A 26,653-nucleotide genomic window follows, 5' to 3' on the forward strand; every position below is an offset into this window, starting at 1 on the left:
GAAAGACTATCACCTCCTAAACCCTATGTAGACCTTCACCTTCTCCTTCCTCATCTAAACTCATTGGATTTTCAGCTGCCATATTGAGTGTTCATTTTTAAGAACACATTTGTATAGCTCTGCCTGTTCTAGAAATGAAGTTGATTTTTTTGAACCCAGGCCTTCTCCTTTGCATTTGTCTTAACTAAATTTCATCTTATGCAGTTTAACCTGTTGAGAATTTTTTTTAATCCTTACTTTTTCATTTGGAAACTGAATATCCCTCCCAGGTTTGGGTAACCATCTCTTGATTAAACATGGTTATGATGAGAACCTTCCTATTCAAGAGAAACTCTGGAAAGACTTGGCCCAACAGAAAAAAGAAGGGTGGGGGGCTCATTTGAACCATATTACAGTTCAACCCAGGCAACAAGGAAACCAAACCACATAAAGTGAGCTCACACTCAACTCTCTGAAGCATCGAGCCAGTGAGTTCCTGTGTGGTTAGCATGCTGATTGCATGGCTGACAGGCGGTACTCCAGAAGAGAGGGGAAGTATACACATGTGTGTTTGGGGGAGGGTGGGGTGAGCCTGGGCCCCATCGTCCTCATCAATGAGGGTATATACTTGCCAGCTAGCCTTCAGTTAGCATTCATCTCAAGGGGAGACCAAGGTGTCATGGAATCCTGAGAGACAGACATTGTCAAATTGGCTGTCAACCTCTTTCTCCTTACAAAGATGGACTACGGGAACCAAGCCAGGATATAGAGTCAACCTCAGCAGCGCAGAAAAGGTATGCATTAAGAAACCATGTTATTATTATTTCTTTGGGCTATATTTACTTTGATCTGCTTAGACTCAGGCAACAAGACTAAGAACAGTGATTGAATGTTACAGGAAGGCAACTTGAGGCTTGATGTGAGGGGAAACCTTCCCAGCAATTAGAATCAGTAAAAAACGGACAAAAGTGCCTCAGAAGGTAGTGAGTTTCCTGTCCTTTCAGATCCACAAGTCAAGGGTGCATGACTACATGTCAGTAGGTGACATTTAAGATTTCCCTGGGGAAAATGGAACACAGTAGAGAGCTGCAGAGAGAGGTCCCTTTTAACTCTGAATTTGGTGGTTCTTGGATTGGCTCATCTAATGGCTTTCAATAATACTGATGTCTTCCATACAAATTACACCTCATTAAAACAACCCCCAAGGGGTGGTTTATATTCTTCTGTCTTCGCTAAATAATGTTATACCCATTTTATTTCTTCAATTTGGCAAGTCAGTGGGTTCTGCAGAGACTTATAACAAGTGGCATGATATTAATTGGAATATGATCTCTAAGGAAGGTCTTCTCAAATGGCTAAAATGAACTCTAAGAAAGGTTTCCTTATGAGAGAGATCACGGAACAGGGAATCCTCAGAATTGGAGCTACAAGTCCTGTGTTTTTAGCTGTGTTTCCCTTGGACAAATTGCTTCATCTCCATTTTTCTCATCTATAAAATGGGAGAAATGAGAATTCTACTACCGCTCCCACAGGATTATTATAGGGTGCAAATGAAACATGTCTGGAAAATGCATCATAAATAAATTGTCAGTTATTATTATCTAATGGGATATGCATCCATACTCCAAAGTACCATTTGAATTTCTGTGTTGAAAATTATTCCAGGTCCCTAGGCATATCTGATTGTCTAAGAAGCAGCCTTATTTTCCTTTCTCTGTGCATCCCATTACAAAGATTACAACAGCAGAAAGAATACCAACTTTCAAAGTAGGAGACCCAAGTTCAAATCTCCTCTCTCCTGCTTACTACCTACATGACCCTGGGCAAATTATTTCATCTCATCAGACCTATTAGATGGAATAGTTTGGATGGTCTCCAAGGTTCCTTTTAGCTCTAAAGTTATGACCTTATAGGAGTAGATTAGTCACTTTCTGGGTCTCACTTTTCCCATTTGCAAAATGAGGAAGTTGAGCTAAATGTCCCCTGAAATTCTATATCTAGGAACCTCTGACTTGGGGGGAACATGGAAAGGTCATTCCTGTTCCCCCTCAGAAGAATTTAATTCAACCTGGGAAGATAGAGGATCTTTGCATCTCTAGGGCCTAACATGCCTGGCTTAGAATAGACACTTAATAAATGCTTTGGGGCCTGGATTAAATTGAATCAAGTACTTGGGGAAAATGTCAGATAGAGGAGAGATCTGATTTATGTTAAATTTCTTCTGTTTGGTCCCATAGGGCAGAGCTATGAGCAATGGGAGTAAGGAGGAGGAAGTTATGGAAAGGTCTATCTAGGCTATATATCAGGAGAGATTCCCACTCAATTGTTGCTGTCCAAATGTAGGGCTGGCTTCCTTAGGACCTGTTTTTTGAAGACCTGAAGCACAAGACCAGTGGCTACTTGTCAGATGGACGCTTACTTGGAGGGTGTCTGTTGAAGAACCTCCCAATTTTGAAATTCAGTCAGTCTGCTATCTTGGTTTGGGTCCTGGCTCTGCTGCTACTGCCCATGTGACCCCGTCACACATGTCACTTTATCTCTTAATTCTTTATCTATAAAATAACAGATTCGGGCCAGCTGACTTCCAATGTTCTTCCTGGCGAGTTACCATCATGTCATGGTTTCCAAGACCATTGCTTAGACTTATTTACTCGTTTCACCGATGTTGCATCCCCCCACTCCCCGTAGAAAGTAAACTCCCTGAAGTCAGAGTTATTTTCCTTTTTTTTTTGTTTTTGTCTCTGAATCTCCAGTGCCTAAAAAGTATCTTGCAAATAATAACTGCTTAATTGATAAATAAATATTTGTTGGGTTAAGAAAGATTCCAATATTTATTCCTTGCTGCTAGGTGAGGAGATTAGAAAAGGGGATTATGAAGATTCTTTACATTTCTGATAGCTATAACTCTGAATCATTTAGTAAAATAATATAATGCTGATGTTCAGGTGATCCTAAGAGCAAGGTTCTCATCCCAGTGTCCATCTTAGATTCAGGGGATCCTGGCACTTGGAGAGCTGGCAGGGACCTCAGAGAGCCATCATATCCAACCCTTTCTTTTTACTTCTAAGAAAAGCTGAGACCCAAGAAGGTAGAGGAGCTTACCCAAGACTACCCAGGAAATAATTTTCAGAGGGTGCTTTTAAACAAAGGCCCTTTCCTTCCCCTTGCCTTTTAAGTTTTCTTTGTGTCAGTGTGCAATCCTGTGCTAATGGTACATCATTTCTCCAGACCAGCCTAGCTTGAGAAAACAAGCTAAGGAAATGAGCACTCTTCGTTTTCCTTGTTCCTTCTCTTCCTAATAACTGTCTTCAAATAAATATCCTGAAAACAAGAGTGACTTTTTAAAAAAAATCCACTTGTACATTTATCACTAGGCCCCTTTTTGACCAGATCATGCCAACAAATGTATGTAAAGGAATGTGCGCACCTAAGTAAAATCATTTCAGCACAGTGTAATGGAAAGCGCCAAATTGGAAACCAAAGGTATAGGTTCAAAGGCTCTCTGCTGCTTATCCTCATGCATGAATCCTAGTATCTTCAACTTTGCATCTTTAAATAGGTTGGATAAGATGGCTTCTAAAATGTCTTCCTGCTCTTGATTTGCATTCTATAGTAATTAATTAATTTCTTTAAGCCTTAGTTTCCCCATCTTTAAAATGATTGGGATATTGAGATGGGCTCTTTGGTGATTTCCAGCTCTAAATCTATGATGATAAGTTACATTTTAAGCCTACCCTTGTGAAAGACCAAGGAAAATTTAGGTAAACTGTGACAAAAGTCCCACGAAAGTCACTATCAGCCTACTCTTTGGGTTCCTATATACTTTCTGTATGATATAATTCATTTGGGCCTAGGTGTCTTTCTCTGATAAACGAGAGGGTTGTTCCACATGACCTCTACCCTTCCAACTCTAAATGTTAGGTGGTAAAAGATTCCCCCACATTACTGTCACCCTTCCTAATTACTGGCTTGGTGACCTTGGGCAAGTTGCTTAACCTTTCTATACCTCAGTTTCCTTCTCTGTAAAATAAAGAGGCTCCTTTCTATTTAAGATCTACAATCATGTCCTCAGATGTACTGAAGGGATAGAAACTCTCTGGAGGCAGGCAAAAAGGTTAGATCATGATATATGCTCAAGGTCCCCCAAAACAGCAACCCCTAGACTCTCTGAAGTCTTTTTACCCATTAAACTTTTAGGTTCCTCATATACCACTCATGGTTCTCAAGGACCATGAAAGGGCAGAGGAACAAGAACATTTCACAGAAATACACCCCCATTTTAAACAACACCAATATGGCATTCAGTCAAATCAGGAACCAAGCTAAGCTATTATGATTTCCATTTCTCAGTTGAAGAAACTGAGGTTAAGTAACTTGCCCAGGTCACACAGTTAATCAATATCTGAGGTCAGATTTGAACTCTGAACTTTCTGATTCTAGGTTGGAGCCCTATCTACTGAACCACCAGGTATCTCTAAGGAAGCCCCAGAAAGATTACATAACTTAGTCAAATAAATATCAGAGATAAGTTTTGACCTCAAGTCCTGTACCTCCTGCTAATGCAACCATAGATTTCCCAAACGTATGCATGAGATGGAGAGACTTTCCTTCAGATAAAAAAAAAAAAAAATCAATCAGGCAACCAACAAGCTTTCGTTAAGAATCTTCTGTCCAGTTAGGACCTGAAGGTTTAAAGGCAAACATGGAACATGCCCTCAAGAAGTTGGGAGAGGGGAAAGGGGAGAGGAAGAAGTAAGATGGCGTGTTCATAGATAAGTAAATGCACATTAAATAGAAAAGCAATCAATAAACATTTATTAAACACTGACTATCTCTAAGTGCTATGATAGGAAGTCATAATACAAAGACAGGAAAGGAAAGTACTTGCCTTACTAGGAAGACAGCTTATACATAGGCATTTACCTAAGTATGTTTAAAATATATGTTATGTGTGGTATCAGGGAAAGAGGACTGAAGTTGGATTTGGGTACCCTGGGACTTTGGACTAGCTCCTTAATCTTCCTGAGCTTCAGCCCAGAAAGGGAGATGGTAGTTCTTGTTCCCTGGGGTTACTGGAGCTAGAGAACTTTTTAATTGCTAAGAAACAGGAGTCATGATGAGCATGATGGCAGAAGGGAAAGGAGGAGAGAAATAACCCTTTATATATCATGTATTAGACCCAAGCCTAGAGTCAGTAAAATATCTTCATGAGTTCAAATCTGGCTTCAGACCCTTACTAACTGTGTGACCCTGAGCAAGTCACTTCACCCTGTCTTAGTTTCCTCCTCTGTCAAATGAACCACCCCAGTATCTGCTAAGAAAACTCCAAATGGCGTCACAAAGAGTAAAGCACAAATGAAAAATGACTGATGATTGTTCCAGAGAAAATGCTAAGTACTTTGCAAACAGCTTTTCATTTTCTCAATTATTGTTATTGTATTGGGTTTTTAGCAGCCCCCCCAGGACAGGGAGTAGAGAGATGAGATGGGAAAGGCTCTGTAAGAATAACCCTTTTCCCCCTTTTGTTTTGGATAACTGGTAAATTTATCATTGAAGGGAGTTTCCCTTTGAGGATGCCCCAAACCAAGGCAGACCAACAATCTTTCTGCAGCTTCAAGACTTGAAGAGAGGGTGAGGACTAGTGGCTGGTGAACTAGCTTCAGAGGCAGGATGACCTGAGTTCAAATCCTGCCTCTGAACTACACTGCCTAAGTGACCTTAGGCTGGTCTCTAGATCCTTCAGGGTGGCACAGGCAAATCTTTCAGTCTTCATTGTATTTATGTTCTCCAGGATAAATATTTCTTCATCCTTCCTCAAACCATAATAATCCAGTGCATCTATGACCTCCCAGATGAGGGTCCTCTTTCTATCAGGAGAGTCACTATGTTGTTCTGAATAAGGACCTATCTTGGAAGCAGAGGGTTTGGGTTCGAGTTATAGCTCAGCACCTTACTACTGGTATGATCTTAGGCAAATCATTTTCCTCTTCCGTAGAATGAGACTTGGGTTCAATGACTGCTGATGGCCTTTCTAGTTACTAGATAGTGTTGTGGGACTCGGTTTTCTCCTCTGTAAAATGAGGATATTGAATGTTCCAAGAGTCCTTCCAGGACCACATTTAGGCATCAATTCTGCCTCACCACCCAGTACAAGAGTCTTGTCTATGCCCTACAGAGAGTTTGCCAAAGGAAAATGATGCACCATCCACACTTTTTGAAAACAAAAAGTGCCTGATAACTATCCACTCATCATCCATCTATTACCATGTGCCTTCTCCTTCATCTCCCTGACAAGAGACCCAAGGAGTTCTATCTGCTTTAAAATGTTGGCCAAGAGAAAGGAGGTGGCAGATGGGACAGAACCTTTGCTGCTTACACAATAACCTTTTGAATATTATCTACACTTTCAGGCTTAATGAAAATCCTATTTTCTACCTTAATTACTCCAAGCCTACCTGGGTGATATATTGGGAGAATAAGTGAGTTTACCAATGTGAAGCGAAGCATCCCAGGACAAAATTACATCATAAGACTTGTCCTTGTTAATCCATTCATTCATTCATTTTCTCCGCTACCCAAGGATGGTTTCTTCCCAGGCTTGCCAAAATTTACCCCCTTGTCAGCTTCGGTTGTCTCTTTGCTTTCCTGACCTTCAGAAATGCTGAATGGGATCCAATTTCCCCTCTTTATTTCCAGAAAACATAACCTGTTCGGAAGAGGAGTATTGCCATTGAGATGGAGTATGCATTCTGACCTGTGGCAGAGATCACGAGGCAGGGTAGCTCGGGGAAAGCACGATGTTTGTCCAGACACATATAGACTAGTGAACCTCTCAGCACCCAAACAGCTCCCTAGGACTAGAAATGACCCAAGCAGATACCCGTCTGCTTTGATGGATACCCATCTGCTTTGGTGAAGGGAATTTACTCACAGAAATTCCCATGAATGTGCTTATGAGGGCACAAGTTTAGCCAACAGATACACATTAACTAATTGGTAAATGATAATCAATAGACAACTAGATAATACAAAGATGTGTGAATTTGATCACTTCCTTCCAAATGTAGAGTATCTTAGAGGTCATACAGTCCAATCTCTTTTATATCAATAAGAAAACTGAGACCCAAGAGAGGGACTGGCCCAAGGTCACACAGGTATTAGAGGCAAAACTAGAATTTGAATTCAGAGCCTCTCACTATGAGCCAGAACCCAGTCTTCTGCAGATTAATGATCTCTTTCCCCTGGGTTGGGAGAGTTCATAAACTTTCAAACTTTGCTTCTGAGAAAGCCTCTCCCTGGAGCTATTATCAACAGTTCTGGAAAGTTCCTCTTGAAATTTGTATCTCATGCACTCCCAGCTCAGAAACTTCTGTGGGAGGGCTGGAAGCATTAGGACAGGGTCTCATTGGGGTCTACCTTATCCAAAAGATGAACCTCAATAAAAAAAGCTCATCCCCAAAGGCCTGGCTTTGCTTTCTCTTTTGCAGAGCCCTTGTTAGAAAGACTGTTTTCCTATGTTGATGATATTTTCTTTCTGTAAGCTTGCAGGAGTCAACAAGATGGAAACAGATTTTTTAAAAAATCATTTCCATGGGGAGAAATAAACTTATTAAAAGCCTGCTATAAGCAAAGCCCTATGGGTTCTCAGAGTCACAAAAATAGATAAAGTTCTGGGGTTGATTGGGGGAGCTGTGTTCATGATCGAGTGGCCAGTAAAAGTGTGTGTGGAGAAGACAGAAGAGAGGAGGGCCAGAGAAGGGGTGACACAGGAGAGGGAGCCAGAAAGAGAGGACTCAGGAAAAGTGGGAAGAGAGGGCCGTTTTTCAGGGTCCAGGTGAATCTTCAAGTAGAAAAGAGTTTGTAAGTCAAACCTCAAAGGAAGGAAAGGTCGTGCAATAGAGAGAAAGGTGTGAGGGACAGAGAAGGCCCCCAGAGGTTGGAGAGGGCTGGGGTGAGATGAGAGGGGACTGCTTTGGGTAGTAGGAAAATGGGGAAATCAATTTATAAGCATTTATTAAGCACCAACTATATACAAGACTGTGCTAAATTCTAAGGATATGGAGATGGAAAACAAACAACCCTGCTTTTAAGAAGTTTACATTCTAGGAGGGGCAGCAATCTAAACACAGAGAAGTATATATAAAATATATATATATATGTATTATAAATAGAATTTCTTAATTATATATGACTATATTACATAAATACATTTTTATATATTGCATAGAAATATTTTATATAGAATGGAAATATAGTACATTATCTATTTCTATTGTGGAAATAATATATGAACATATATATACGTGTTCTACATAATATACAATGTATTATATGTATTAAAAATGATACATTTTATATCTAGTATCAAAATACAATCTATAGGATATATTTATATTAGTTTATATTAGTGTGTGTGTGTGTGTGTGTGTGTGTGTGTGTTATCTATATACAGGAAGAGCCTTTGGGAGGCTGCCACAATAATCTAGGTAAGAGAGATTGGGGCTGAGCAAGGCTGGTTATAATGAGAGAAAGCTTAGAGCAGTATTTAAAATATCAAAATATAAATTTAAACCATAAGATCTGAGTCTTAGAGCTAGAGAAGGGATCTGTACATCATAATTTCCTAGTATTACAAGAGGGGAAACTGAGGCTCAGAGAGGTTATAACCTCCCTAAGGTAACGTGAGGTGATCATAAATAGAAGGAAAGGACCTCTGGGAAGGACCACGCAGATTGCCTAAATCTGCATCCTCATTTTAGTGAAGATGAGCTGAGGTCTAGAAAAGCTGAACAACTCAGCCAAGGTCTTGGAGGCAGTGAGCCTCAGAGAGGGGCACTTGAACTCAGAGCCTCTGGCTTCTGGGCTAGGGATCTTTCCACTGGAACACGTTGACTTTAATTCTAAGTCTCCCCTCCTTTCCACTACATCAGGTTGACTCTTCTTTTGTTCATACTTTTACAAAAGACATTTGTGTTTATAAGTATATATGCATATATATATACATGTATGTTTCTGTTCATCTACACATGTGCATACATTCACATGAGTACGTATTTTATATATGACAACCAGGCAAATCACAGAAAAAGTAGACATAAAATTCCCAAGGCGAAAAAGACTTTAGATATTACCTAGTCTAATGCTCTCATTTTACAAATGGGCAAACTGAGGCCCAGAGGAGAGAAAATGACTTGTCCATTGGTACACAGTGGCTAACATTAGCAACTGGGATCCCCAAGTCACAATCCTTGAATTCCTTCCATTAAATGAGCAGATAAATTTATCCTGCTTAAAAAAGGTAACATAGATACAGAAATAATATATAATATATAATATTGTATATTTTATATAATATATAATAATATAACTAGTATTTATGTAAATTTATAAAATACTCTATAAATATACTTTCATGTGATCCTTATAACCACCTAGGTGCTATTATATCCTCTCCATCTGACAAATGAGGAAACTGAGGCAGAAAAAGGGAATTGCCTAGAGTCATCTAGCTGGTGTCTGAGGCAAGATTTCAACTCCAGGCTTATACATGACTTAAGGCCCAGGGCTCTATCCACTGAGTCACCAAGCAGCCAATCAAAGGAATGATCAAACTCTTAAATTCCATTCCACCTTTGATCAACAGCATCAGAAGCACCATTTACTGAGTACCTGGCATGTGTAGGACCCTTGGGTGCCCATAATGAGAAGTGACTTTGACCTGGGTTGAGACCAGAAATTGGGCCAAAAAACCTGGACTGGGAAGTGAGCCAATGGAGAATAAATGGCTGAGGTTCTGGGGAGTTTTGTCCCAGGCCATCTGCCGAGGGCTGCCGCAGTCTAGATCTGAATTCCATATGACTGGGCCCAGTTGGGTGGATTACATGGCGAGATCCGACCTCCCTCCACAGTTGGCTTTCATCAGCTCCTTTATTAGGTTTACACAGACTCTGGCCTCTTAGAGAGGAGGGCGCAGCAGGAGAGACTTTAAACATAATGTTATAAAATGGAAAAATGCAGAAGAATTATGGGAGAGTAGCTTGTAGAAAAGATGACCCAGAGAGTTTATAGGATCTTCCTCAAAGCCCCTGAGCACAAGATTATATTTTAATATGGCAACAGGGCAAATGGAGGAAAGGCCTTCTCATTTTTCAAAATCTTTTCAGTGGTCTTATCAGAAAGAGAAAACGATCCACTGGAAGAAATGTTGTATGTGAGTTCGACTCCTCTATGACCTTGGACAAATCATTCCATTTCCTAATGTCCCAGTTCCATCTTCTACCAGGACTAGGCCAGCCATTCATGGGGGTCCCCTCCAGCTCTAAACCATGACTCCAACAAATCCATTTCCCAGGGATGAGGAATGGATCTTTGTTTCCACCGATGGAGCAGACTCCTAGTATGTTTTGAGTTTTATTATCACATAGATCTCGCACATCAGATCACATCCTCCAAGATATTATAACTGCATTAAAAAGAGGATGGAGGATATAGTGGCAAGCCTGTTGAATTTAGGACCCCAGGATGGATCCAGCTCTTGTACTCCTGGGGTGAAACCTCTTTGTGCCTCTAATAGAATGGGCCTAATAAAACTTCAATAATAATCAATCTCATCATCATTATCGAAAGACAAGATGAATGGTGATTAATAATAATAATAATAATACATAGAAACTGGGATTTCTATTTGTAAGGTGCTTTCCAAACAGTATCTCATTTGATTCTTGCACTGACATTGTGAAGTAGGTACTATTATTATTCTCACTTTACAGATGAGGAAACTAAAGCACATAAAGTGATTTTCCCAGGGTCACACACCGGTATCTGAGGCAGAATTTGAACCCAGGTCTTCCTGATTCCAGGGAGGAATCCCTATACTCATAGGGAAAGTGTTTTGTAAACCTGAAGTCTATAAAAACATCATCTGTCCTTACCTTTGTTGTTAATTCGTATGGCTGATGCTTTATCTCCCCCCTACGTATCTTTGCATGCCCCCTACTTGTGTCTTGAATACACTCCTTCCTCACATCTGTCTCTGTCAGAGAAGAGCTCAGTGGTGCCGTCTCCTATAAAAGACCCTTCCTGATTACTCTGGTTATTAGCCTTCTCCCTTCTGGTAGCTGCTTTGTATAAAACTTTACATCATAATTATCTATGAACAGAATCTGATATATGATCCCCCGCCCAGTAGCCCAGTAGACTTTGTGTTATCAGACTATTGAAGGGACAGAGCTCCCTCAGGGGCCCTCCCCAAAGGGCCACCTCCGTTACTCTCCTACCCTGCCAAGCACTTTCCCATCTCCTGGTTCAACTAGACAGAGAAATCTAAAATGCTGCACCTCAGGAGAGCTCAGAAATAATGAGGAGGAAGGAAACATCCATCCTGTCTTCATTTGTTCCCCACGCAGGCCTCTCAAAATTGGTCCTGCCTCTTGCCTTCTTCAATGAAGAGCTTGCCTAATTGATCAATTGGCCATAAATAATCTTTTTCCTTTATTATATTTTCCCCTCAAGTCCCCCTCCAGCTTTGCCAGCTTAATGGGACAATGGAAAGATGGTTTATGGTCTTTCTTTTTTATCTTGGACTTTATATGGAAATGTTAGCGAGGGAAAGCTGAGTGCTCCACAGGCATCTGGTAAATAATGAGGAGATACTTTGCATCCTAATATTTTTTTTTATAAAAAAAAGAAAAAGAAAGAAAAGGAATATTTCAAAGAATAAAAAGGAAAATTGTTGAGCAGGAGAGCAGAAGAATAAAAGATCTTAATTTTGTCATTTGAAATTTTTTGTTGTTGCTCTTAAAGCTCCTATCCTTGGCCTATGGGGATACAAGACGAGAGGAAAGCCACAGCTTTGCATCTTAGAGTGAAACCCTCAAAGGTAGGGATGTTTTTGTTTTTGTCTTAGTACCTTCATCCTTAATACAGTGCCTGCCATGTAGTAGTACTTAATAATAGGCACCTATTGATTACTGATTGAACAGATTAGATTTAATAGCTAATGCTGCTGCCATTCAGTCATTTTTGTTTTTGCTTTTCAGTCCTGTTTGACCCCCATGACTCCATTTAGGATTTTCTTGGCAAAGATAATGGAGTGGCTTTCCATTTCCTTCTCCAGCCCATTTTACAGATGAGGAAATTGAGGCAAACTGAGTAAAGTGACTTACCCAGGATCACACAGTTTAGGGTCTGAGGTCATTTTTTGTTGTTAGTTGTTCAGTCCTTTCAATCTTGTCCAACTCTCCATGACCCCCATTTGGGGTTTTCTTGGCAAAGATGCTTAAGTGGCTTGCCATTTCCTTCTGCAGCTCATTTTGGACCTTAGAGCTCATCTAATCCAACAGTTCTTAACATGGAGGGGGTGGCGCATGAGCTTGGATGGGGAAAAATGTCATTGTTATTTGGACTAACCTCTAATGGAAATTGAGTGTTTCCTTCAATTATTTATGAACATGATTCTAAGAAGGGAGAGTTCTGATGGTTTCACCAACCTGTGACTGCCTTAGGGATCCAGGACACCAAAGAGGTTAAAAACCCCTGATCTGGTCCAACCTCTTAATTTTACAAAGGAGGAAACTGAGGGCCAGAGAGGGCATCCTAGTCTAAATCTAGAGGGGTCCTCTGAGGCTGTTCAGTCCAATTCTCTCAGGAGGCCTGAGGCTTAATCAGGTTTTGCCACTAATTAACTGGGTGACCCTGGGCAAGTCACTTCCCCTCTGGACTAGATGGCCTGCAATTGTAGGTCACCTGATGAAAAGTCATCAGGACCAAATCCCCAAGAAATCAGAGAAATTTATTTAAAACTTCTCCAGGGAAGAGTGTCTCCTCCTGGCCCAGGGGCCAGAATCTGGTTGGTGTTCCACAGAGCATTGTAGGCTGGTTGCCATTGTTTCGTTTTGAGGGCTTTTCTTTTTGGTCTAGATTTCATCACTGTGGGAAATTCCCAGTGTAGAGCCTTTCTCTACCAAAGCAAATCTGCAGCATAACTGGTAGCCTTGGTGAGTGACCTGGGCCACCAAGAGGTCAATGAACTCTGGCTAATATGGCTCCAGGCCTAGACTTAAGCCCAGGTCTTCCAGCTCCAAGGTATGTTCCCTAAGCTGCTTCTGACTGGGAGCGGTGGTGATCCTAGGAGAGGATCTTCTAGTCTAAGCCCCTTGTTTTCTATATGAGAACTGAGGCCCAGAAAGATAATCTACCCCAAATCACTCAGAGAGGAAACCTCAGAGCCGGAATTCAAATTCAGATCCTCTTGTCCCAAACTCAGTGTTTAAATGTTCATGTCCATTCATTCATTCTTTTAAAAGCACATATTATGGGGTGGCTAGGTTGTGCAGTAGATTGAACCAGCCTGGAGTCAGGAGGACCTGAGGTCAAATCCAGACTCAGACACTTAATAATTAACTAGCTGTGTGGCCTTGGGCTAGTCACTTAACCCCATTGCCTTACAAAACCCAAAAATAAATAAATAAATAAATTTTTAAATTTACATGCTCACAGTTTGCTAGGCATCGTGATATGGTCATATCAAGTACTCAATACATGTCATAAATCTCAAATCACAGTTCCCTTCTCAGAAGCTGTCACTTAGAAGCTTCTTTACTTTCCTCTTTCCTTTTTTTATTTCTCTCTTCCTTTCTCTTTTACTTTTTCTCTCTCTCCTTTCCTTTTTTACCTTTTCTTTCTTCCTTTCTCTCTTCCTTTCTTCCTCTCCTTCACTCTTATTCTTGTTCTCTTTTTTCTTCCTCCCTTCTTTCAATCTTTTCCTTCCTTTCACTTTCTTTTTCTTTCTTCCTTCCCTCCTTTCTTCCTTTTTTCTTTCTTCACTCTTCTCTTTCTTCCTTCCCTTCCTTACTTCCTTTCTCTTTCCTTATATCTTTTCTCTTTCCTTTCATCTTCTCTTTATTTCTCTTTCTCCCTTTCTCCTTTTTTTCTCTCTGCAGGGTTAAATGACTCACCTCTGCTTTGTCCACCCTTAGTTCTGCCACTGGCAAACACATTCTGAACACTTTAATTTTTTTTCCCCCTAGATCATTCTGTTTCTAATACGAAATTATGTTGGGAACCTAAACAGCTGCTTTCTTTGGCAGAGATGACTCTCCCTGGAGGACACACAACCTTCCTTCTAATTTTTTATTATTGAAACTCATCCTCAATATTGTCATGGCAATGTGCTAGAGGCCCTTCTGAGATGATGCAGCCTGCGGGCTTGAGATCCACACTGTGGGCTGATCTGGCTTCTTTCACTTTTGTGGCATTTGGAAGGTTTCAACAATAGCAATAATAACAGCTAGTATGTTATATAGTAGAAAAGGTACTGGACCTGGTGTCAGGAAGATTCGGAGTCAAATCCTGCTTCATTTGCTGTGTGACCCTGGGAAAGTCACTCAACTGCTGTCTACCTCAGTTTCTTAATCTGTAAAATAAGGTAGTTGAGCTTGTTAGTCTCTGAGTTCCCTTTACTACTCTAGATCTATGAATGAATGAAGGAAGGGATGAATGAATGAATGAAAAAAGGCATTGATCAAGTACTTACTGTTGTTCCCAGCATTACGATCTTATGCTATCAGTTGGGCTTTAATGTTTTATTATTAAACACCTTACTTAGTCTTGCCTTTGAACCTTTCAAGGGCCCAGTTGAAATGGGCATTGATGAAGCCCATCAGCATCCAGAAGAGCCCGCCAAAGCTCACAGGGTGAACTGGATTCTCCCAAGCCCCACAACTAGTTATCATTGGAGGCTGAAGTTGAACCTAGACTTTCCTGACCACCCTGAGTACTCTATTCGCTGAATGGAGGTTGCTTAACCTATGGTCCCGTGAAGAAGTCTCCATTGTCCATTCTTCAAGGTTTAAATATATTGCAAATTGATTTTTTTAAAAAATACTTTATAATTCTTATTGGACACACACAAATTTTCTTTATCTCCCCCCTCCCCCCAAAAAGAACCCTCTTTTTATTAATATTTTGACTGTTATAATCAATTTTGGATATTGTGTTCCTCCCCTCCCCAAACCCACCCCCATCCACCAAGCCCACTAGCCAACACAGTGATCACAGATCACATCATCTGTCACATTCTGAACCCAGAGTCCCCCACCTCGCCAATGAAAGGAGGGAGGTATATTTCTTGCCTTTTATTGGAGTTCAAACAGCCATAGCTTAATATAGTAGCAGTTGCCTTTGTCTTTATGCTCTTCTCATTTATATTATTGTAGACATTGAGAAATAAGCATTTTTGGTTTCCCTTTCAAAAGCAAAGAGGCATTTCATTTCTATCAGATCTCTTCCTCATTTTACAATACTTTGATAAGAGAAATCGGGTCTTGGGTCACACTCCCCAGTTAAGGCAAAATCCTGCAGCCTTACCCAGATCCCAACACACCTGGTCTCCCTTCATCCCCACCCCTTCCTTTCTTTCCCACTTCTTTGTCTGATCTCCATCAGTGTCCTCTTCCAGAACAGTCTCATCGGGCTCTACTTTGGACAGGGCGGCAATCTTTACTGAGCATTTATAGATGATGGGAACAAATTGGGAAACCTGTTTGTTGGGCCTTTTCACTCTTTCATTTGTCCAAGTGAATTTTAGGCCAAGAAAATGGGACTAGAGCTACTCTTTCTGGGGGGGGGGACAAAGTGGTGGTTGCTTTCTGGGTCAGCCTAGTGGGCTGTGATGAAGCTCATGGTCCATTGGCTAGCAGAGAATGGAGCATGAGCTCAGCACATCCTACTCTCAGCAGCTCTGGGCCCCGGTTCCTCTGGGCTTGGTTCCAATAGTTCCATCCTTTTATTTTCCTGCAGAGAAGACTGTGTAGAGAGCAAATAGATTATCAACCCAAAAAAGCTTTAAAATCAATAATAGTAGGAATTAGAACTGGAGAGTGGGGATGGAGTGGAGCTCAGAGATCACTGAATCTAATCTCCCGCCCCCATTTTACAGTAGAAAAACCTGAGGCCCAGAGAGGGTGAATATTCAAGGTCACATAGGAAATGACAGAGATGGGATTCAAACCCAGGTCCAGAAAACCTCAGTACAGACTTATGTGCCTACTTTCTCATCTCCTTCAAATAGAGGGAAATGATTTGCTAGTAGAAAGAGCACTTCATTTGAAGTCAAAAGATTTGGGGTCAACATTAATCATATGATCTTAAACCAGTCACCTAACTTCTCTGGAACTCAGTTTCCTCATCTGTAATACAGGGAGGTTGGATTAAATACTCTCTAAGGCCTCTTCCCACTCCAAGGGCTGCCTGGCTTATTCAATCTATGTATTAGGACTTGAACTTAGATCTTCCTGACTCCTGGGCTCTCCAAAGACAAAATAACTTCAAAGTATTTTAGAACCTAAGGAAGAAAATCCAGAAAAGCAATGGAGGTGGTAAACACCAAATATTGTGTTGGAGGTAGCATCTGAACTAGGTGGCACAGTGGATGGATAGATAGAGAACAAGGTCAACAGTCTGGAAGACCTGAGTTCAAATCCAGCATCAGACACTTAACTGTGTGACCCCAGGCAAGCCACTTCACTCTGTTTACCTCAGTTTCCTCATCCGTCCAATGAGCTAGAGAAGCAAATGGCAAACCACTTCAGTTTCTCTGCCAAGAAATGGGGTCATGAAGCGTCAGACAGGAGAGAAAAATGACTGAACAACAACCAAAAAAACCAAAACAAACCTAAGCATTGTACCTGAACTTTGAAGGGAACTGGGGTTTCAAGAAGGGGAGGTGAAGAGACAGCTTGAGCAATGGGACAGTAGAGGAAGAGAGAATATCATGGTCAAGGGAACAGCAAGGAGGCCAGTCTGACTGGGTCAAGTAAAATCAGTCCACAGAGTGACAAAAGGTAAGAGGACCTTCCTGAAATGGCTTCTGGGGACCTAGGATTTTAGCCTGAAGTCTCTGTCTGCTTAGCCTCCTGTAGAAAGAGAAGATGAGGGCATGGCCAGCTGACTGGTGACAGGCATGAGGACACATGGGGACAGCCAGACCAGCTGAGATGCTCTCTGCCCCCAGAGCCTCGTTCCAGCCCGGGCTTCCTCATGAGCCCCCTTTTTTCCTCCTCACTTCTTCCCAGACCCATAGACTCTGAGAGATGCTTGCCTGCCCTACTTTTGATTCAAAGAACTAAGACCTTGATAATGCAGCAGAAACAGTTACTTCAGTAATGACTGGCTCTCTGCATTGGCGAGCTTTTGCTATTTGCTTGCCTCCTGAGATGCCCCAAATCTGGGCTGCCTCCCCTGCTGCAGGATTCACCCTCTCCTCATCTTTCTTCCTACCACAGCTCATGGATGGCCTTCTCTACAAGCCCCTTCCTGAGGCTTCTCAGTAATTTTGTAGTTTTTAATTTGTTTTTAATTTCTCTACAGACATTGTTGAGTGACCCCTACTCATCAGATGTAAGCTTGTTGAGGAATGTCTTGTTTCTGCCTAGAGTAGGCCTTTGATAAGTGTTGAATTGAATTGATCTTACTCCACCTCAACTTTCCTATCTGTAAAATAGGGGTGTTTGCTGTCACTTCCTTCATAAGCACAAATTAATGCCACTGAAATCCTCAGTAGGACAATAAAATGCAGATAAAAAATGTAAGTGAAGAGGGAGGAAAATCATTTCTCCAACAGCAAATTTTCTAACAGAACTAAATTTGAACCCCCCTTATTTTGATAAGGCAGAACAGAGAGCAAATTTCCATCCATTGTCAAACAAACCCAGTCTCTTAAAGATGGAACCAGTTTATTTACTCTGCAATAGTAGTAAGATTCACATGGTAGAACTGTGAGGCACTATAGACCATCGCATTTCTTTTTATCACAGGATGAATTATTTATTATTTCAGTGAGCTAGATAAGGAATGGCATCTGTTTCCTTGCAAGGTCTCAGATTGCCATGCTTGAAAAAACAGAATATTATCAGTAAGTTGGCAGAGAAGCAGTGTTGCATAGTAGGAAGAACCCCTGTGTTTGAAATTAAGATCTGAGTTTGAATCCCAACTCCAATATTTATTCTGTTTGATGGTGAGCATCTCAGAAGCTCAGTTTACTCACCTGTAAAATGGAGTTTATAACATGATGATTGTTGTGAGGCTCAAATAAGTTACTGCATGAAAAGGATATTGCAGATCCTAAAAACCTACCTAAATGTTATCTGGTGAATAGAAGAAATAAAAAGCATTTTATTAATGCACTGGGAACATAAACAAGGCAGTCTTGGCTGTCAAGACATCCACAGTCTAATAGGAAGATGTGACATATGTAAGAGGGAGCGACCGTAGGGCAGATGGCAAGACCCAGTGGTCTTTAGGCATCCAAGCTCATTTCAAATGTAATTTGTAAACCAAGAAATGTAGTTGAATGAAAACTCCGATCTATCTCTTTCTAAATCTCAGTCTCCCACCATGTTCATCAATTATAAGAACTCAAGGGAACTTTGCTTGTAGTTAATGTTCAAAAAGAATTTAAGTGAATAAATGAATTCAGAATGAATATATATTGGGAGTTGCAAAAATGTAAATGCTTCATTTTTCACTCTGCAAAATAATTAGCAAAAAATCTTCTGGTCTCAGGATGAATCAGAAATCTCACACAGATCTCTTAGTTTTAGGTGATTTTTAAACTGACGGCAAAAACCAAAACATGGTTTCTCAGCAAGTTTGGTGCAGTTGGGATACATGAGTTTACATTTTTAAAAAATCCAGTGACAATTATAATATCACAACTTTAATTTCATCATTATTATGTGAGAATCCACTTGGTTATTCCCCACCCACCCGATTTTCATGTCTTTTGCTCCCTGACATTACTTTTTGTCACGAGGATTATTTGTTCACTGATCAAAGAGGCAAGAACAATAAATCGAAAGGACTGTAAAAGTAATTTTGTCTAAGCCCCTTGTTTTATAGAGGAGAATTTGGGGGAGCTCTGTGATCACAGAACTGGAGAGGGCCTCTGACCCCCAGCTTTAACAGAAGAAAACCTGAGGTTTGCAGAGAATGGACTTGCTCAAGATGAGGTCCTTGACTCCTAAACCAGTCCACTTGACCATGTAGATGGTTAGATGATGACAGTAGTGATTTCCTGGCAGTGAATATCTACACTAGAGTTGCAAAACTGCACCACTTTGCTGACTACCTTGAAAACTGGCAGCCACAGTAGATTAAGATTCCATCATATGAGATGATTTTGTTTTGTGAAAGTCAAAGTTGAACCGCCACAATCTTCATCACCCAAAATGGAATGAAATCAGAACCTGACTCTCTTCCTCCTCTTGTAAAAGACTGTCTATCCTATTTTAACCTTTTCACGATATACCACTTAAAAGCCCTTCCCAACCCCTCTTAATTCTAGTGTTAATGTTATCCTACATATAACTTATTTGTACAAACTTGTTTGCCTGCTGTCACTCCAATTTGATTGTAAGGTTTTTGAGGGCAAGGACTGTCTTTTCCCCAGCATCAAACACACTGATTGACCCAAGGTGGGTGCTTATTAAGCATTAATTGATTGATTGATCAGTATGTTTTAGTGTCTTATGCAACAATTATACCCTATACCCATACAATAGCTACAACCAAATAATCAATACATACGAATTAAGCAGTCGGGGGGACCAAGATGGGTACTGTCTTAGAGATCATTCATGCATCAATGAATCATTAACTAAGTATGGAAAAGGACAGAGGCCTGTGCCAGGCCCTATGAGAAACCAAGAACGAAGACATTGGCTCAGCCCCCAATCTAGCAGAGAGGATACAGACCGTCACAGATAAAAAAAACAGGTTCCTGGCCATTTTGAGCAATCTATGATTTCCTTGGGGTTGGCTAATCTCTCCACTTGCTGTAAATTATAACCTTGCCAGACCCTTTCATCTCATGTGATTCTTACCTATAAAAATATCTTTAAAAGATCTTCCCATTCCCTTTCTAAGGCTCCATTCCAGCTCTGAACTTCCCTGTTCTAAGGCCCCTCCCAGCTCTGACCTTCCGTATACTAAGGTCCCTTCCAAATCTGATATCCCCTGTTCTAAGGTCCCTCCCAACTATGACCTTCCCTGTTCTAAGGTCTCTCCCAGCTCTGACATTCGCTGTTCTAAGCTCCCTCCTAACTCTGACACCCCCTGTTCTCAGGCCCCTCCCAGTTCTGACATTCTATTATTCTGAACATCTAGATGTTTCTTTAGGAACTATGACTTTCTGGGGGGCTTGAATGATCTTCAGAGATTCCATGAAGATCTGATGGCTCACCAACCCTGCTGCCACAGCTAGTAAGAAGAATTTGAGCCTTCTCCAGGAAGGGAAAGACTGAGGATGCTAATCTAGCTGGGCCTAGGCAATGTGTGAAGAATACATTCTAATCTTGGTCTTCAAATGCTATGGAGAGTGACATTTTCTAGTATTAGGATCCTAAGTAATGTCTCTTACACACCTGCCATTGATGGCTGTCTAGCTCCTTTTCCAAGGCCCAGATCTGCCAAGAAAGGCTCACCATCCTTGACTTTTTCTGCTTTTTTTTTTATCATTCTTTAGATCAGCCCCAGATGGGAGTTAGAAGCTAGAACAGCTAAAACAGGGGACATGGAAGACCAGGGGAAGAGGAACACAGCTGTGAGAGATGCCCCCTTTCCAACTCTGGTGCCAGGACTGGGGTGGACACATCTTAGTCCTTACACTATGGGCTAGGGGGCTGGAAGAGATCCGAGGGAGAATTAGAATAACTGTGCCTATAGTATCTTCCTGCTGAGGTCACAAGATTCTCAGTTTAGAGCTGGTGGGAGCTCGGGGGCCCCTTATTTTACAATAAGGAAGACTCCCCACATGGTGAAATGACTTGCCCCAGATCACCAAAATCATCAGAATGGTATTTAAATCTAGATCCTCTGATTCCAGAACCTGTGCTTGTAATACTATTCTAGGCTGCCCTGCCTGAGAAATCCTAGCTGGTAGTTATGATGATGATGGTAACATTAAATGTTATCATGTTAAAATAATCATTAGACAATGTGCTAAATAATATCTCATTTGATCTTCTATTAATTAATTAAACTATTCTGGGAGGCAGGTGTTATTATTACCCTCATTTTACCTATGATGAAACAGATAAATGTAGGCTAAGCAATTTGTCCAAGAGCACACAGATTCTAAGAGTCTGAGGCTGAATTTGAACTCAGATCTTCCTGACTTCAGTCCCAGTCCTTGACCTAGTAGAGTTGAGAGAATGTTAATTTGGAGTCAGAATAACTTGAGTTTAAATCCTGCCTCAGATTGTTGTGTGACCTCCCTCTCTGGGACTCAGTCTCCTCATCTGTAAAATGAGAGGGCATTGACCTGGAAGACCTCTAAGGTCTCCTTCCAGTTTGAAAGCTACCATCCTATGAAAATCCTTCTCCAATGTCCTGTTGTCTTCTCCAAAAGAATATAAGCTTCTTGAGATCTGGACCTTTTCATTTTTGCCTTTTTTGCCACCAGAGCCATCTACTTAATGAATTCGTGTTAATTGACTGATTGATCTTTTATCTGGTATCTAAAATGAAGAAAACTATGAGTAGGAAGGAAGTGGGGTAGAGTAGAAAGATCTGTAAACTTAGACACAAGAGATCTGGGTTCAAACCCTGCCTCTTTCATTTCCTTGCTATGATACCTTCAATGGGTCACAACACCCAGGACCCCCAGTTTCCTTATCTGAAAGATAACTCTCAAAGTGTATATGTATATATGCATATTTATGCATATATATATATATATATATATATATATCAAAGATTTGTTGTGAAGAAACTTTCCATGGACTAAGCACCAGCCCTGCAACATTACCACCATCTTTATTCCTATTCTCATACTCCCCCGATCCTCCTCCTCCTCTTTATCATCATCATCATCATCATCATCACTCAGATGTCTTCTTTCCTCCCTATCTCCTTCATTCTTCACTTACATGAAGAGGTGGCCTTTCTCTTTACTATGGCAAACCCCTCAACATATACCCTTGACCCCAATAATAATGACTAAAATATCATTTTTATATCATTTTTAAGGCTTACAAAGCACTCTATAGACATGCTCTCATTTGATTCTGGCAACAACCAAGCAAAATTGTTTTACAGCTATTTTACATATGAGGAAACTGAGGTAGATAAAGGTGAAGTAATTTGCCAGATAAACTAGTTGACCTAAGACTGGAGTTGAGCTTGGGTCTAACTGACTCAAAGGCTGACATGACACTCCATCCATTAGTTGCCTCTGAAAGGACATTGATTGTTTCTGAACTTAACGACAAAGAACCCTCTCCAAAATATCTTCGTTTTTGTTAAATAAGAGTCCTAGAATTTGAGTAAGGAAAACCATTTTATCCAAGAGTCCTCAAGAGAGCTTATCATAATTTTGTTTACAGTCATTTGGTATGGAAATATTTTCCAGAGTGGCTGTTATCCTTGATTCTAATCATATTCCTTCTAGAGCAGAGACTTGGCTTCGAGCCCCCATCTCATTCCAAGTCTTACCACCTGCCCTTTTGCCTTTCATCGGGGCCTGATCCTCCCTTCCAATTGCTTAATATGATGTCACTCTGGCATGCCACCCCCTCCCCCTCCCATCCAAACTTTCCCAAAACCCCACCCCCTTCCTTTCTCCTGCCAAGAGCTACTCATTCTCAGGGACTCTCTCCCCTGGAATCAGGACAAGGGAGACAGTGAGTTAAAAGAGGAAACCAAATTATTGAGACACTCACAGCTCTAGGGCAGCCGGGAAATGCCTCCCTGCTTACAGAGAGTATGGTTAACAAAACCACTGAACCCTTCCTGGTGAGCAGCTCCTTCTGTTCCCTCTTTGATTGAACTGTCTGCCCTCCTTCATATTTGACTCATTATTAACTCAAGTGGGCCCTGGACCATAGGAAAACATAATTAGTAGAAATATGTTGATATGGGAGCAGAGCACTCTGGGCTAGGGACCTCATTAGATGGGACCTTTTCAGGGCTTGGGAAAACTAAGGAAAACCCAAGGAACTCAGAAGAATCAGATGGGTTACTACTCCTGGGCCTCCCTTGTATGCCCCATAAGCTTGATCTCTAGAATCACCCAAGGACCTGTGGGGCCATGATCTGAATCATAAAAGAAATACTGATTTCTCAGGTGGATTAAAGAGACTCACTCTAGTGCAGACTAGAAGAATTCAAGTCTCAAATGTTAGGAAATCCTCTGTCATGTGGATTTTTTTAAAAATAGCTATGTTATTTCTTCTCTGGAGAAGTTTGCATTTTAATTCAATCCAAATCAACAATTACTTCCATGATATGGATCATCTGAAGGAGTGGTTTATGGAGACTGAATCAATATAGTCCCTGCCCTCAATGAAGCTTACGTTCTCCTGGTGGGAGGCAACATCCACAGATGGATCAATACTAAGGAATTTCAAGAGGGAGAGAGTACTTATAAGTGAAAGAAGGATCAGGAAAGGGCTCCTTGGAGGGAGGAGACCCTTTGGATAAGCTTAGTGGGAAAGTAGGGATTCCAGGAGACCTAGGAACCATTTGCCCTGCAGCAATAGAACAACCAGAGACCTCAGAGGGCACTGTTAGAGATGAGGAAATAATGACCCAAGAAAACAGACTAGCCTAGGATCACACAGCTAGTAAAGGTCTGAGGAAGGACTAGAATCTGCTGCCCACTACCTCATACTGTCTCAATGGAGACAGAGAACAGAGGATCAGGAAGAGGGACGGGACAGCAGGCAGGTTTAGCCAGATTGCACAAAGGAAAAGAAGGTGAAATAAGTTAGGAAAGGCAGGTGGTAGCCAAACCATGAAATACATTTAATGCCACAGTTCATTTATTTTTGCAACATTCCCAAGAGACAAACAATATGGGTAAACTGGAGTATGCCATCATGAAGCCACTCTATGGAGATTGCACAAAAACTTATTACACTGTTGTTATATGCAAAGAGTTGGGGTTCAGCTAATATCACTGGACCACAACACTATTCAACAAGGGTTAGGGAGGTATATAAAAACAAAAACCAAAACAGTTCCTGCCCTCAGGGAGCTTCCATTCAATAGTCTCTTCATTTTCTGTCAGCTATCTTCTAATATCACAAGGTCATAGCCTTTAACCCAAGTGGCTCAATGGTGCCATTGTAAATAGAGCATCAAGCCTGTGGTCAGGAAAGACTTATCTTAGGAAATTCAAATCTGGCTTTGGACACTTCCTAGCTTTGTGACCCTGGGCAAGTCACTTCACCTAGTTTGCTTCAAGCTCCTCTATAAAATAGGCTAAAGAAGGGAATGGCCAACCACTCCAGTGTCAAATGGGGTCACAAAGAGTCAGCCATGACAGTAAATGATTAAAATTCTTCGAGATGGAAGGGCAACTGCAACAACAGATTGAACAACCCTTAATCTTTTTGAACCCATGTTTTCCTGACTCCAAGTCCAGTCCCTTTCCATTATTTTGTGACTGAATACATTCACTATTCATCACATTTGTAATTTTATCAAATGTTCCAGTGCTGGGAGAGGCACTATGTAAATAATAGCTTCTCAGAGTAGATTTCCATCAGCTCCCTTAATTGTGAAAACACCTCTGGTCTAAATTTGCATTTTTCCCCTTGTTCCAAGAACTGGACAGGCAAGGCTTTGCCTGATCCTGCATTCAATTGATAATATATTAATTAGCTGCCCCAGCAAGGATCAGATTGCCTTATGGAAATCACAAAACCCAGAATGGAGGGATTTTTGTCTTCATTGTGTTTCTTAAAAAAAAAAAAAAGTCACTAACACCCATATGTAATAGTTGGGTCTGACATTGCAAAGGTGAGCATTTAATTGAGTCAGTAATAAAAGAATGGAGACTTTCAAGAATCGGGCAAAATAAGGACAAAGGGAATTGGCCCATTTTATTTGCTACTCATAGATAAGAGAACAGGAAATAAGAGAAGGTTTTAGTTGGTTTTTATGTTATTTGTATTATTATTTTGTATATATTATTTACTTATATATTTTATATACTATGTATGAGATAAATATGGGGGGGGGGGGAGAAGAAGAATACTCGAACTCCTTGTGGTGAGGGTCCCATGAGATCACATAAGAAAACCTGGACATTCCTGATTCCATTAGCCTCTCTCTCCCTTTGGATGGTTAAGGTAGACTACTGGTCCTTTAAGAAATAAGTATCACCAATGTATACCATGGAAACAATGTAAAGACTACAAACTGCCTTGGGGGGGGTGAGATTAGGGGAAAATTGTAAAACTCAAAAAAAATAACTTTAAAAAAAAGAAGTAAGTATCACTTAAGTCTCAGAGGTTGGGAGTCAAAAAGTGGGCCACAGTACCGATGCTTTCAGACTTATTCAATGTCTTCATCAGTTGTGTGAAATGGTTTCTCTTATTCATCCAAAATATTCTTTTTGCTACGGGATGGCTCTCTGACAGGGGGAAAAGCGAAGAGAAATATGGATGATATAAAAGAAAAGATTCCAATCAGTTGGCTAATAGAAAGGAAATTAGACTTTTAGTCAAAAGAGCTAGAGAAGGATTGGAAGTCACAGAATAAAAGGGCTGTCTTGCAAAGTGCCTGCCCAGGGATAGTTTGACATCATGGATTAGTCATGAACCCAGTCAACTTAGATGGGGGATTTCCTCCAGTTGGAGTCAGACTTTGAGATGAACCTGAATCTTAGTCCTGCCTCAAATCCTTCCTAGCTCCTAGGACCCTGGGTGAATCACTTCACATCTCTCTGCCTCAGTTTCCTCCCCTGTAAAAATGGATATCATGATAGCACCTACCTCCCACCATTGCTCCAAGGTTCAAATGATAATATTTGTAGCAAGTCTTAAAGTTCTCTATAAATACTATTGCTTTTGTTATTATATGAGGAGGAATAGAGGAGGTGACTGGTGGGTGGGAGAGTTATAACAAAGGATAAGCAGCATTAGAAGAAGGAAGAGAATAAGTCTGGGGACCCGTGGGGAGTTAGATTAGAAACTATAGGTTTGATATTAGAAAAGAGGAAAAGGAAAGGGCAGAATTATGGGTAACTGCCTGAGAAAGGACTTCAGTCAGCAAGCATTTATTAATAATAAACTTCTATTTCCATTCAGTTCAATAATTCGTCTCATAGATGTTTATTAAGCACCTACTGTATACCTTGATGTCCTAAATTATGGAAATACAAAAATCCATAAAAGATCATTCCTACCTTCAAGGAGCTTTTAAAATTAAAGGAGAGACAACATGCAAACACATATGTACAAACAAGCTGGAAACAGGATCATTTAGGAACTAGTTAAGAGAGCAAAGCCCTAGAATTGGGAAGAGTTAGGAAGTCTTCCCATAGGAGGTGGGATTTCAGTTGGGTCTGGAAGGAAGCTGGAGGTCTGAACAGGGAAGGGAGAGATCCAGGCAAGGGGGAAAGACAGAAGGCCTTGTTCCCAGACCAGTCTGGAGGCTAGGCACTAGGTAGATTAAGGTAGAAGAAGATTAAAAATGTTGGTCCCAGGAAAGTCAGTGCTATCTCTGACCATGAGGAGTTCACTGTCCAAAGTGGGAAGACATCTATCTTTACAAACCTTCAGACACTATTGAACTAGGAACTATTATTAGATACCTTCCCCATGCCCAGCTTTCTCCAAGGCTAGGTTCAAATGGCATTTCATTCTGGAAGCACTACCCAATTTGAGTG

The 26,653-nt window shown here is 40.9% G+C and overlaps 1 protein-coding gene across 4 annotated transcripts in view; it reads left to right on the top strand.

Moving 5' to 3' along the window:
• The window catches only part of GRAP2 (GRB2 related adaptor protein 2), a 96,977-nt gene that overhangs the window by 8,025 nt on the left and 62,299 nt on the right, over window positions 1–26,653 (top strand). Inside the window, exons 3-4 of one of the 4 annotated variants that reach the window (XM_074226977.1) lie at window positions 719–773; window positions 11,782–11,857. The gene's annotated coding sequence lies outside the window, so the exon portion shown is untranslated. Of the gene's footprint in view, window positions 1–573; window positions 774–11,781; window positions 11,858–26,653 lie in introns of those variants that run through there. The other 3 variants (XM_074226975.1, XM_074226978.1, XM_074226976.1) reach the window with 3 other exon arrangements.

This window comes from Macrotis lagotis, chromosome 2 (assembly GCF_037893015.1).
Source record: "Macrotis lagotis isolate mMagLag1 chromosome 2, bilby.v1.9.chrom.fasta, whole genome shotgun sequence".
NCBI classification, from domain to species: Eukaryota; Metazoa; Chordata; class Mammalia; order Peramelemorphia; family Peramelidae; genus Macrotis; species Macrotis lagotis.